The sequence below is a fragment of the Vanessa atalanta genome, chromosome 11 (assembly GCF_905147765.1).
Source record: "Vanessa atalanta chromosome 11, ilVanAtal1.2, whole genome shotgun sequence".
Lineage (NCBI taxonomy): Eukaryota > Metazoa > Arthropoda > Insecta > Lepidoptera > Nymphalidae > Vanessa > Vanessa atalanta.
In genome coordinates this window covers 7,243,404-7,257,311 of record NC_061881.1, presented here as the reverse complement: position 1 = coordinate 7,257,311, position 13,908 = coordinate 7,243,404, and positions in this window count along the sequence as shown.

Here is a 13,908-nt window from a genome sequence, read left to right as displayed (position 1 = left end):
TTTGTTAAAAATAAAATAACATATTACATTTGAAATATTATATTAAATATTATTCTTGTTTTGCTTTTGCCATATTTAATCAGATTAACTCTCAACTACGTTCAAAGCCAAGTCAGATTAAAATCGTGAATACCAACGCCAGAAGCGCACGACTTTAAGTCTGCGACGGCCAATGCAACATACCGTTGCTGCTTATTTGAAATTATTTGCTCTGGAATATTTTGAAAACATTCATTAACGATTATTAAGAAGCGCTTTTTTAATGTTATTTATATATTTTTTTATTAAAACTCGTTTCACTTAGTCCGCATTTAAAATCTTCAAAACCCATACAAAGCAGTCTATTATAGAAGCACGTATTACAGAATAGAGTATGTTGTCACCCGTAGGTCCTGTGTCTTATGTATAACCAGTAGATAGATATACAAACATGATATAAAAATGTAAATTTACTACAAACAGTAATGAGTCGACGTCAAAAATAAAAATGAGTACCTACCATGTTTGTATTAAATAGAACTCATGTAGGAATAAACGAATCTCAACGCCTTAGATGTTTAGTGAGAACTTCTGTGCCAAAAAGAATCCTTTCATAATCATATCTTGTAGAATTGTAGAAAAATCAACAGCGTGAAAAAAAGACAAATCAACAAATGCACTTTCGCATTATAATTTAAAAAAAAAATGAAAGCCAGACACTTATTTACAGTACTTATTTACCGAAAGAAACTCTGTTGTTTTTGTACCTATATAAGAAAACGATGGAACGACTACTGTCGTTCAATATTTTCTATTGAAAAGTAAAATTAAACGAGTTTTACAAAGGCACATAATTGTACAAAAATAGATGGATGATGAATGGAGTTGATACATTTTATACACGTTAACAAATGGTGGTCGGAGCTCTATTTTGAATGGTGAGCGAGCCGGTGGTTTTGGAAATATGAGAAGATAACATCTGATATAAGATGTTTGGTGATATTACAATGCGTGTTCATAAAATTAAAACGTTTTTATTATTTTTAAATTTCGAATTTAAATTGTCTCGAATGGTATCTTGGGACATAGAAATGTAATGTATGTAAAATTAAGTAGTAATCATATTTATAGAAAAAACCGCGTGCGATGGTTTGTTTTTTATTTTTACCTGAAACGGTGCATTTTTAATGAATATTTACCTCGCTCCGCATTCGACTCGTTACAGCCATAATGAGAAGTAAATGTTGGCTTATCATACAGTTTCGTAAACACAATTATCTTCAATGTACAGCTATTTACAAAACATTGTTTATGAATGAACAATAAATTTCAAGTATTTTTTATGTGATATTTCTTCGGGCGCTTACTTTTTGTTTGGGTTTATCGGATGTAGAGCGAAGCCTAGCCAAAATACATACGATTGACAAATTTACTTATCGAAATGACAAAAAGCTAAAATTAAAAGAAAGTCTCAACTTTTCTTCAATGTATTCTTCAAATAAAAACTTAACAATATACAATACTAATGAAATTGAGATGAAGTCCCTGGCAAGTTTACCATTCGATTTAATCGATTACTAAAAGCAAATATGTACAATTTAAAAGGCAAAAATATGATTTATCTGTGATAAAAAATACACATCCTGTGAACGTTGGACCAAGCCTTTCGATGCTACCAGTCAGTATCGATTGCAAGTGGAACATCTCAACGCTAATCTTATAGAAACTGTTTGCCATTCCGGGATACAGCGCGGTCTAGGAAACTTTCCACATTTCAAAAATAATTTGCATATAGTCTGCAAGGCAATATTTCCGCTGCGGACCGCATTTGAATATTGCTGACAACAGGAAGAAAAAGATCTATCTCAATTTGATGCTTGGTATAGGGCAAACTGCAAAATATGGTGCACGCCTTTCGCAGTTTGGAACAAATGCGATGAAAGCTAATATATTTCTTCTTAAACTTAAAATTAGTTCTGTAGAAATATTCCTTTTTCATTTTATTTCTTTCTCGTTGTAAATAAAATAATTTATACGTAATCATTTTATATTTGTTTTAATAAATGAAATATTCTTTGGTTTGTAATTATATTTATTTGATTTCCATAAATGTATATTTTGTAAGTAGGTGTATTTAAATGTGTAACGATTTTTGTAGGTGAAATGGCTTTATATTAAGATCTTACTAAAATATAATTTTATGTAGGCTTATTTTTATATGAAAAAATCATTGTTCTCATTAAAACTGACGTTCGTCTACTTCCCAAAAATATTAGTTTAAACATATTTTAAATGATTTATGTTTTAATCAGTGGGTAGAGCATTGCGAAAGCCCGTCTAGTTAACTAACTGAGTAAATTGTTGTATTCCAGTTTTAAGGGTTCGTGAACTACAGGCACGAGGGTCTCAACATCTTATTTACTAAGGTGAGTGATTGATTATTTTTTCTTAAATCAGTAATATCCTTGACAATGAGTAGTATTGACCAATTACCATCAGTTTGTCCATTTGCCGAAACACCCGCATAAATGACATAAAAAAATATAATCCTGATATTGTGGCTTCGAAAGATCGAAAATGACATGAGATTTCACCTAGCTAACTAAACAGGATATATTAGTGCACAAGTTTGTGAACTAACACAGGTGCAATGTCTATTCCCTCAATGTCATAACCTAATGGACGGCAAATCCGACACTGGAAAGGGCTAAGGGGCAGGACTAACGTCTTTACATGCTTTCCGAGGTACGAGAATGTATACGTCTAAATTCCCTACTCTGTGCTGCTACTGAGAATATTTCTACCGAAAAAAGTTTTATTGGCCCGACGATCTAGCCATTAGACCAACGGGGCAGTTGTACATATAAAACCTTTTAATAAAAAACCAAGTTCAGTTATTTTAATGTATTTTTAGAAACTTTTGGAGTCGATATATTTTTTTTTTATTCATTGCAAAGTGTGGGCTTAAATACAACACCGCCTCCAGCATCGGAAAATTAATGAACGCATTTCCAACAAAGAGATAAGGGAAAATGTTCGTTGCTTATTTCCCTTCGCAAAATACTTAATCCAGTGGATGAAGGAACCACTCTCCTTTCTAATTCCTTTACAAACAATATTTAAATGTTTCGGCTAATGAAAATGGTCCCAGAAAAACTTGTTTAATTCTAAAAGCGTTTTTGAATTTGAATGATAATAAATGGATTTTCCAAAGTATTTTAGGTAAAATATCTGTTTGAACGTTTCACAGAATGTTTTAAACAACTGTAGACAATAATCATTTACTATTTAAATGGTAATATATATTCATGCAAATTCGACTAAACTCAAATTGCTAGTTTATTTTATCTTTCTTATTATTGAAAGGCTCAAATAACAAAATATTATGTAAATGTATATTTAATAATCGTCTTTACATACAATATTTAATACAAAATATAAATCCAGTGTGTAATTATATATTATGTTAGCCTGCCCTTGCCAAGGGCCGGATCTACCATATGGCTTCTTGGGCTTCAGTCCAGGGACCTGTGGATTCAAGGGCCAGCTAAGTCAAGTCAAAGTCAAAAATAGACGATAATGCGAAAGGATCCATAACTTTATTAAATTAAACAGATCGTATGGTTTGCAGCGCAGCAACTCCTGCAATTAATCAAACCCATTCAATTAATTTAATTCAAGTGTACTTATAGAAACGTCTTAGGGTGGGCCCCAAAGTAGTGTTAGCCCAGGGGCCCCTAAGCTTACGGTCCGGCCCCGGCCCTTGGGACTGAGCCTAGGACTTCGGAACTTGCAGTCACTATACACAAATAGAATACAACATATTTTGTCAGCAATAGGTGCTTAAATAGAACAAAGTCTTAATGCCCTAACAACCATCTGATGAGCGCCAACATCAACCGACTTTTAAAAGTAATAGTTTGAAATACATTTCGCTTTTCTCTTAAATTTATTTACGCAATGTCTGTTTCGTATTTAAGTCTAGATAAGGTCAATTGGTCTCTACAGCTTCCTTCCCTAACTTTTACTAACAGATGGTATTATAATATAAATTACTAATTATTTATTTACTTAAATTCCCAAGATTCCATGAATAATAAAAATAAATAACTGATCAAAGTACATGACATAATAATTATATTTTATAAACCTACCTAGGAAAAATAAGGATGGCAATTAACTGCTTTTAAAAATTTTCAAACAAAATGACTTAAATAAAATTAATCGATATCCATTAAAATTTATTGCCAGCAAAATATCGCACGATTCGTTCGGTACATTTTAATAAAACCAATTTAGTTGGAGCATAAAACGTACGTGTGCTTTTTCAACACTAGATCGCTCTCGTGACGTCATAGATAATAAAATAGTGGGCAAGTACGCGCTTGTTTTATCATAAAATTTGATGCTTTTTTAATATATTGTGTATAATATATAGTTATAACGACAAAAAACCCTAATTTAAGTTATTATTTGTTATAAAAATATTTATAACTAAATCTACATACAATGAGCGGAGATATGGACTTATGTGAAATATTTCTTAAGATATGATAAGACTTATTTAATTGGTAAAATGAAAAAAAAAAAACTTTTTAATGTAACCTTTTTTATGTTAAATATAAATAAATTAGTTGTACTAAGGACAAATAATGAATCTTAATCCTTGACACCATGACAAATAATGTTAACGCGTTCTTAAAAAAAAATAATTAAAATTAGTTTTTCAGAACGTGTCCGAGCATCGAGTTTAACTAAATCTGGTCTCTAACAATTCTCAAGCGAAGCCACACTTTGTTTGTTCAGTTACTTCACAGTCCGCGTTGACCAAGACAAACGGCAAACTGCTCAACTTGAGTCGTTTTCAGGGGAACCGGTGCCCGCGTGTCTTAATTAAAGATTAGTTGCAGTTTATGAAGAATAAACTAAGATATTACTGAATCTTTTACAGACAAATAATTTAAAATTAAAACCAAGATTATAAATATGATGTAAATAGATTTTCTTTTGACAATTCCTGAATGTATAACGTAAATTTGAAATATAAATTAGAACATTATTTCTGTTAAGTTCAATCGCCTGATAATAAAATATAGCAATAACACACCACGACAACTTCACTATTCATTTATTTTTAAAAGGCAGGATTTAAAACTAACCCTTGTCTCCTATTCCAATATTTGTTAATCCTAAAATCTCGGTTCACTGCTAGAAATGGACGTTTAAACAAAGATTGAAATCGCTTCGTGACAAGCTCAAATCCTACCGCATCAACGCTGGGCTCACACTCAAGCGGACTCAGACCTAAGCCGAGAAAATTGTAGTCCCAATATTAGAAACGAAACCAAGGTAATGTAAAATAATATATCATATATATCAAATAATAAATCATGTAGAAATTACATTAATTTACCAAATGTAAATAAAAAAAGCCCGTGTAATTGAATATTCTTGACAGAAATGAAACGTATTATTTGTATTTTTAGCAAACTTTTGATTTCGTTTCATTGACTTATTAAAACGTACTTATTTTTGGTCCCATTTTTTTTTAAAAAACATATAATATTCATTTTTATTTTACTAAATTAGACTAGTTTATTTAGACATATACAGTAATATTGTAAAGAATGATTATCTATTAAGGTGACTCAATACTGTCATATTTTATTGTAAACATATCCAAATAATTTTATATCAAATATTTTAGAGAAAACAAATATATTATGAATACCTTTTAAAATTTTGCGAGCACTAGGACTATTTATACCGTTTATTTTAAAAGGGACCTTAGTAAAAACTCAATAAAATAAAAATTATAATAAACTTACTAGAACAATTAAAACTCACTAATAATAATATCAACAACGATAGTGTAGACTATGAAAGCAGACTGTTATAAGCTTCCTATCTGAATTTGAGTTGGCACTGTAGTAAGTTTTGCAACTAAAGTATCTTCAGCAAATATTAATTGAAGAGGTAGTTCTGCCCCCATTCGAAGACAAATACTTAGGACGTAGTTTGCGAGTGGTATTAGACTTCAAACGTTAAACTATACAATGGAATGTATAAGTTCCCGTTCTACATACTTGGTAAACTCAAATAACATGGCTTAGCTGATATTTTAAACCGGTCTATCCGAAATGTTTATTAAAGAATGCGTTTCTGAAGCTAAAACAAATTTATTTAAAAAAAAAAACATTATTTTAACTTGGTTTTTCTGCAATATTTAAAATAGCAAAAGTTTAAAATTACTGACTGACATACAACACATAATTACGATTTATGAAACTTTGTACAATAATTCTTTTGGTGAGCACTCGGAATACCCCGGATGAGTTGAAGAAGGATTTTACAAAGTTCATCTCCTATAATAAATACACGATGAAAGTTGGTGTTTAAAATATAGAAATCGGTGTTAGGGCATCCACTTATCACTAAAACAGCAACAGTTAGTTAGCTGTTACATCAATTTTGATAATTCGTCACCTGAGACGATGTAATAAAAAATTTCCAATCACATTAAGTGTATCGAAATATGCAATTGTCAAAAATTGTGATTTATGCTTCTGTTATTTCGCAAAAAAAATATGTTAATTTATATTTATTACATATATAATACTTCCCCTTATTGCCTCCACTGGTGACAGGAGGACTCTTTTTTTGTCCAGAGGATCGACATTGCTTTTCAACGGGAAAATGCTGCTAGCATTCTTGCCACTATTCCACGCGATCATGATTTTGAAAATTACTATTTTTATTTTTTACTTTAATAAATATTTACTAGTGGGTCGCACGCGAAACTTCTGTTTATTCAACGGCTTTTTACAAATTTCGAAACCTATGACAATGTTTTTATGCTTATAAAATTCTTTTAGGCTTATAAATTACTTAAAATAAATTTTGCTGTAACTACTTATTTTTTATGTTTTTATAAACTGCATGTCTGTCCCGACTTCATATGGGTGAAATAAAATTTTGTTTTCTTGAAATCCTGGAATCCTGTCGCTGCGCCCTTCGGGTTCAAGCTAAACCATCCATGGACCAACTTAAACACACACAAAATATCATAAAAATTAAATTCGTTTAGGACTTCAGTCACATATACATATATATACAAATGAAGATAGTTAACAATAAAATATGGATTTTTTTCAAAGTACCTATAGTAATATACATATGTAAGTATTTTGAATCGTCATTGTTTCCTTTTATCTAATCAAAGTTCATAATATGTTACAAATTACTTAAATGATATGTGGCATTGAGTCATTTCATTATCTATTATATAAATTACTGTGGATCCATTAACAGAACAAAAAAAGTCTTATGTATTAAGATTTATAGTTCATTTTTTGTTCTATGTTAGTAAAGTAAAAAGTAAATACACTACATCTGAGCTAAGGCTTCCTCTCTCTTTTTTGGAAAGTTTGGAGCTCATTCCACCACGTTGCTCCAATAAGGATTAGTGGATTTTTTTAATGGCATTAGTTGGCGGACGAGCATATGAGCCACCTGATGGTAAGTGGTCACCACCGCCCACAAACAAAGGCGCTGTAAGAAATATTAACCATTCCTTATATCACCTATGCGCCACCAACCTCGGGAACTAAGATGTTATGTCCCTTGTGCCTGTGATTACACTGGCTCACTCACCCTTCTAGCCGGAACACAACAATACAGACTACTGTTATTTGGCGGTAGAATATCTGATGAGTGGGTGGTACCTACCCAGACGGGCTTGCACAAAGCCCTACCACCAAATTTGAGAAATGAGACACATGCAGGTTTCGTCACACTTAAGGACTTAAGGAATACCTTCACCGCTGGACACGAGACGAATTATAAATACATGATAATCAAGTGTTGCTTGCCTGGGTTTGAACCACCACCCACTCATCACATACTAGAACATCTGATGATAATCCATTAGACAGCAATATTACAAAATATTGTTGCGTTCCGGTTGAAGCGATAAGACAGAACAAGGGACAGACATCTTAATTCCTAATGCTAGTGACGCATTGGCGATGTAAGTGATAGTGATGGATGATGACCAACAACCAGTAGCCTATTTGCAGGTCCACCTAACCATATTATTTAAAAAATATAATTTTATCGAAATAAGTCGATAAAACATGATTTAATAGGGTGTTCCACCAGCTCAGAGGTAGCTCAGTGATATAATCGCCGAAGGTGACCAATTTCCCTTGTGACAAAGAAGTGGCGTGTAAATTTTCCCTTAATCTCTCATTTGAAATGTATGTATGTATGTGCGTCACGGTGAAATTATTAAAGAATTTTAAAGTAATTTTTAAAGAAATTTCGTTAAGTGAGATTTGGATCTACTGATACTCGTAACTAATCTTTACTTCAGTGCGTATGACACCCAATCCACCGCTTAAAAAATTATATTGAAATATATATCGCTCAATAAAAAAATATAATTTATGTTTTTCATATTAGTCATAATTAAAATTAATTGCTATATCTAAAGCTAGCTGTTCACGTATTTATGATACAAGTAAAAAGATTAAATACGAACAATCGGTATCGATTCGAACTCGCACCGCTAACCGAAATTAGTTCGATTAGGTAGCGATTAGTGATGGTATTAAAATAAAAACTTTTAATAAAATAATCAAGTAAATAATTTTCTCTAAACATTCAAGAGGAGTTTTTTTATTGAAAAATACTAAACAAATTAGTTGTTTACATCATGCACAAGCCGATATAAAATACAATATGATCCGTAATTATATTATAACAGCCTACGCAACATGACCCTAAAAGCAGAGGCCCTTAAGTTTTAACTCGTCAAAGTTTATCATTAGTTGATTAATACTCAGAAACATTGTAGAAAAATAAGCAGCATACACATGAAAATAAATTAGATGTTAATAATCTCGAAACATTGAAATGTAGAAAATATTGCCTACCTATAACACATTTCAGCACTAATAAATTTCAAAATCGCTTATGGAATATTTAAATTAATTATTAGCATAGTTTATTTGTTACGAATGTACATACTCGAAGTACATTTCTGAAATAATATTAGTTTATGTTTGTATTCTAAAATATATATATGATATTATACAGTAAATTTGAAATCAAGCTACGGAAATATTTCAATTTTCCTCAGACAAACTTTTCTTAAGACGAACTCTGAGACTAATATAAGTATTTGCTGAAAATTTTCAAGCGGGAGTGCAATCAAGAGCTGTTCGATGGCTCAGGTTCAAGTTTCCGTCTGCGAATCCAACTTGTGACCCGTGGCCTTTTTTTCCTATACACCGAGACTTTGATAAAATTTTGAAACTTTTCGAAGAGATTGATTCCGTATTCTGAAATGTCAATGAACTTACGAAGATCAATATTAGTTAAAAAGGTTTTTTTTTTTCAGCTTTGGATATATCAAATATAGGTATGGTGAAATTTATATTAAGTAGTAAGTATTTGTGCTGTAAAGTACATCCTACTTTGCTGTAAAGTAGGATGATTCATATTCAATCATCCAACGACTATGTTTTATACTCAATAGGTAATTTAAAAATATAATGTATTGCTATATCTCAAAATATAGCTTAAATAAAATAAAATACTAAATTCATAAAAAAATACCTCATTGCTTTACAATAGAATCATTTTTTTGTTAAATAATAAAATTTTATAAAATGGTAATATTTCATTAAATAGCGGGATTTACAGATACAGAAGAATAATTTGAAACTATTCAGATCAAAATATAATACAATTATATAATGTAATACAAGTAAATTTAGGACACTACAGTAAATAAAAAGTTGAGCTGTAAATTTGTTCTTTATTTAATCTATATACATATTTTCTTTTACCACCTATGCCTCACCTTGTAGCGTAATACATTAAAAAAAAGCGGGCGCGATCGCTTGTCACAGTAGCATGGATTTGATTTTTGGCGCGAATAAAAATAATATAAAGTCAGGGTATAATTATGTATGTATTAAAGTATTTAAAGTCATTTTCACTTCTGGTCGGTAAGATTTCTTTATTATCTATTTATATCAAAAATAATCAGCGTTTTCTTCGAGAAGCGTTTCGTTGTGGCAAACGATACGTTATCATGCAACATGTATCTACCTTAACTCAGAAGCCAGATGCAACTGACATAACACAATCAAACTTATCATTCTGCTGTATTGTCTGTGTCTTAACTTATACAAGAGTTATCTTCAATCTTTCTTCTTAATCCAAACCTTAATTATATTAATGCGTTTAAGTTTCAGTTACTTAAATTGACTAAGTATAAAACACAACACAAAAATCCATATAGATATTTTCGTTTATAATAAAAGTACTGCAAATCGAGAATTAATAAAAATAAATACACGTGTGTCTCGGGACGCTCGACAGAAGTGACAAACTTAAACTAATCTAAGCTTAATTATTTAATATTGAAATTGTTTAATGTGAGAATAGTTTACGCTATTACTTAAATATTATGTAAGTATATTAATGTGATAATGTAAGGAGCGGTAATTAATAATAAGATCTTTTATTGATTATAAAATATATTTCATTCTCAGTTACAAATCTTAAATATGTTTTCATTATTAGAATTTTGTGTATGTACTTTATTATCATTATTGCCTGCCTACCGCTGCCGTATGCGTCATAGAAAAAGGAAGCCAAAAAGACTGGCACCGTAACGCGTTGCGTAATGAAGCGGTCCCATAAGAAGCTAGCACTTCAAAAATAGTAATGAAGAAACAGGTAAACGCCAACTAAGGGTCCGCCAACTAAAGGCCAAGCTATTGGCCTTCCTTAACTCATTGACAATGTAATGAATATGAACGAAGATGTTACAGCGCCAGCGCTCCAGGATAAAATATGTATGTTACAAATATATTTTAAATATATTTTCTACAAATATAATTAATCTCCTTAATTTTGTTATACTTTTTCAAAGTTTTTTTTTTTTTTTTAATTACAAAAAGTTTAAACTTTTTATACAATATATTTAATAAGCATAAAGAGAAAACACTTTACAAAGAAGACATATAGGGTTCAGCAGTCGTACAGATGTCAACTAAATAATCCGCTTTTTAACAACTTGTTGAGTTGCGAAATAAAAAGACACAACTAGAGTTTTCTATAAAATAAAGACACAACTTCGGAACTTAACTATATTCCATTAAATTGCACACACTTTAAAAAAAATACCACTCGAAATATATTAATACTATTTGTAGTTTTGTAAACACAAGCAATTTCGATTTTCAAGACCTTTAGAATAAGGAGATTGTCTTTTAACCAAAACTGGAAGTCTTGGTTTTTCAATTCATTAAATGCCGTGCCGTGTGTTGCAAAAATTTAAAATCGTTGGCATACTAAAGTCATGTTTGTTCTTATATTTAATTTAATGTTAAGCGATTCTATAAATTTTAAAATCGCTACTCAGACAGGAAGCCAGATCGAAATCGTGGCGGTCTGGAGGAAATTGCTCATTCTCACGCGAACGACCTCCCTCGAGGGAATGCGCTCTAATGGAAAAAGTTAAAAAAATATACAAAACTTTTTTATTACAATGCCGACGGTTTCATCGCGGATGTAGTGTAACTATTCTGTGCCAACGAGACCGCGAGAGTTAGAGGTTTGGAATATTTTTTCTGTTTTATTTTTTTAAACCGTAATTGCTTTCCCTGTTTTCACCTCTCCTAGTATTTCTGTTCAAGCATGAAGCTATTGTTATACAGTTCTTTTATATTATAAAATAATGTTTTTTATTAAAATAATAATACACTTTTAAAATTCTCATTTAAGTTCTGATTCTGACTATTCTAATCATTTCGGGCCCCGAAATACGTTTCTATTTTTAGAAAGATTGACTCTTTACTCTAGTAAGTAACTAATAAAGCTGAGCCGCATATCTTGAGGTCCTGAGCTCAAACCCCAGGTTGGGCAGCAACAATAACAACAGCCTCGAGGCTGAAAGTTGGTATTTTTTTACACTCCTGCACCTTGGAAGGCACGGCCTGCCCCTGAAATCATTCCAGTCGTGTCTGATTGGCTATTCCATTAGATTATGATATTGAGCGACTGGAGAATGCACTTTTATTTCCTCACACATTTTGCTCAGTAAATTCTCGTATTTTTTATATATATTTATGTATAGTTTGTAAATTTCTTCTATTTTGTCTATCTTGAAGATATGACGTAACATACATTTGAATAATCTAATTCACGACATTATTAAATGACTGACTGACTGACATGCAACTCACGTCCTGCTGCACCCTACGGGGTTCTGCAAGATGAAACTGCACATAATTCCTTAAGAAAAGATGTTCATTAAAGACATTCGTCATTATTGTAGTTAGGAATATGAAAATCGGTGTTTTTGTTTCTGTTTATAACTATGGTTGCTTTGGTAGGTATTTGCGCCGGATAGCGCGGGGGAAGGTTACATCCTCCTGACAGGAGCGTGACACGTCATCGCACACAGTGCGTTCGCCTTGATAGAGTATGCCGCAAGAGCAACCATTCATTCCCTTGTGTCGATTGACGGGAAATATTTCTTGCGACCGTTAATCACACTCGGTGGGGTTGGATGAAGATAGTCTCTTTCTGCGAAATTGTCATGTCGCAGAAGGAGTCCGCAGAACGGAAGAGTGAGGAGAATACCTCCGCTGACCCCCTCCGTCGATACGTTCCTTCTCCCGTGCTCTAAGTTAAAGTCTAACTTAAAGTTTATTCTAAGTTAAATTTATACAAACTATAAAATACTAAATTTAAATTACAAAAGATATACTACGTTTGTTTTGTTTACAATAGAAAAAAACAAAAAACTTATTCGATTATTTGCAATATCTAAATCCTTATTTCCTTACTGAATGTAAGTACATTAGAGTAGTAGGTAGAGTTATAAATACTCATTTTTATCAACAATAAAATATTGTATTGAGGTATTAGATTATAATGATGATAGAGAATAGTGCCGTTAAATGTTTGTTGATTTTATTCCGGTTCGATTAAGTATAATCTACGTACAATCTACGTACATTATATTTTAATTTATTTCTTGGTACTGCTTTGAAATTAAAATATTGATTTTCGCTTTTCAATATAAAATTGTTAATGCTATGTATTTTTTTTAAATATATAAAAGTCTTTAGCATAAGTAATGACGTTAGACACTATTAATACTAGGAACAATCATAAGCTAATTACAAATTGTACCCCACTATACAGGATTAATAATTCTTTTGTTGGACAATGTATGTGTATGTACTTTATGACAGAAAACCTTTAAAATTACTCAACTCCGAAATTTAAACTTAGTTTTAGGGGGTTGAATGTCATGTGTTAGCAAAAAATGTGGCCTATGTTCCTCCTTGGAGTTCAAGTTTGCTTCATACCAAATTTCTCAAATTCGGTTCATTGGTTTGGTAGTGAAAGGGCTATAGACAGACAGAGTTACTTTCACATTCATAATATTAATAATAATAATATAGATTATGTCTAGGATGGTAAAATTCTTTGGGAAAGAAACAATCGCCTCCAGGCCATCCAGACGTCATAATACGAAATACGTACGTATAAAACGTTCATGTTTGTAAAAGCATATAACTAAGACTATAACTGTATAGTCTTAAAATTAAAATTAAAAAGTTTCTATAAGAACTTATTTAAATGAAGTTTTTTTATTTATATTACTGATATAAATAAAAAAAACTTCATTTAAATAAGTTCTTATATTAATATTTTATAATCTTAATTTTACTAGACTATTAAGTATATGACAAGCTATCACCAATGATAGCTTGAGAACAACCTGTTAGAAATTACTCTTGATACAAATATTGTTATTACTTAATAATTTCAGTACATTTGTTAAGTAGCAATAATAAAATTGATATGTTACATATATATAACGAATACTAAGCCCAT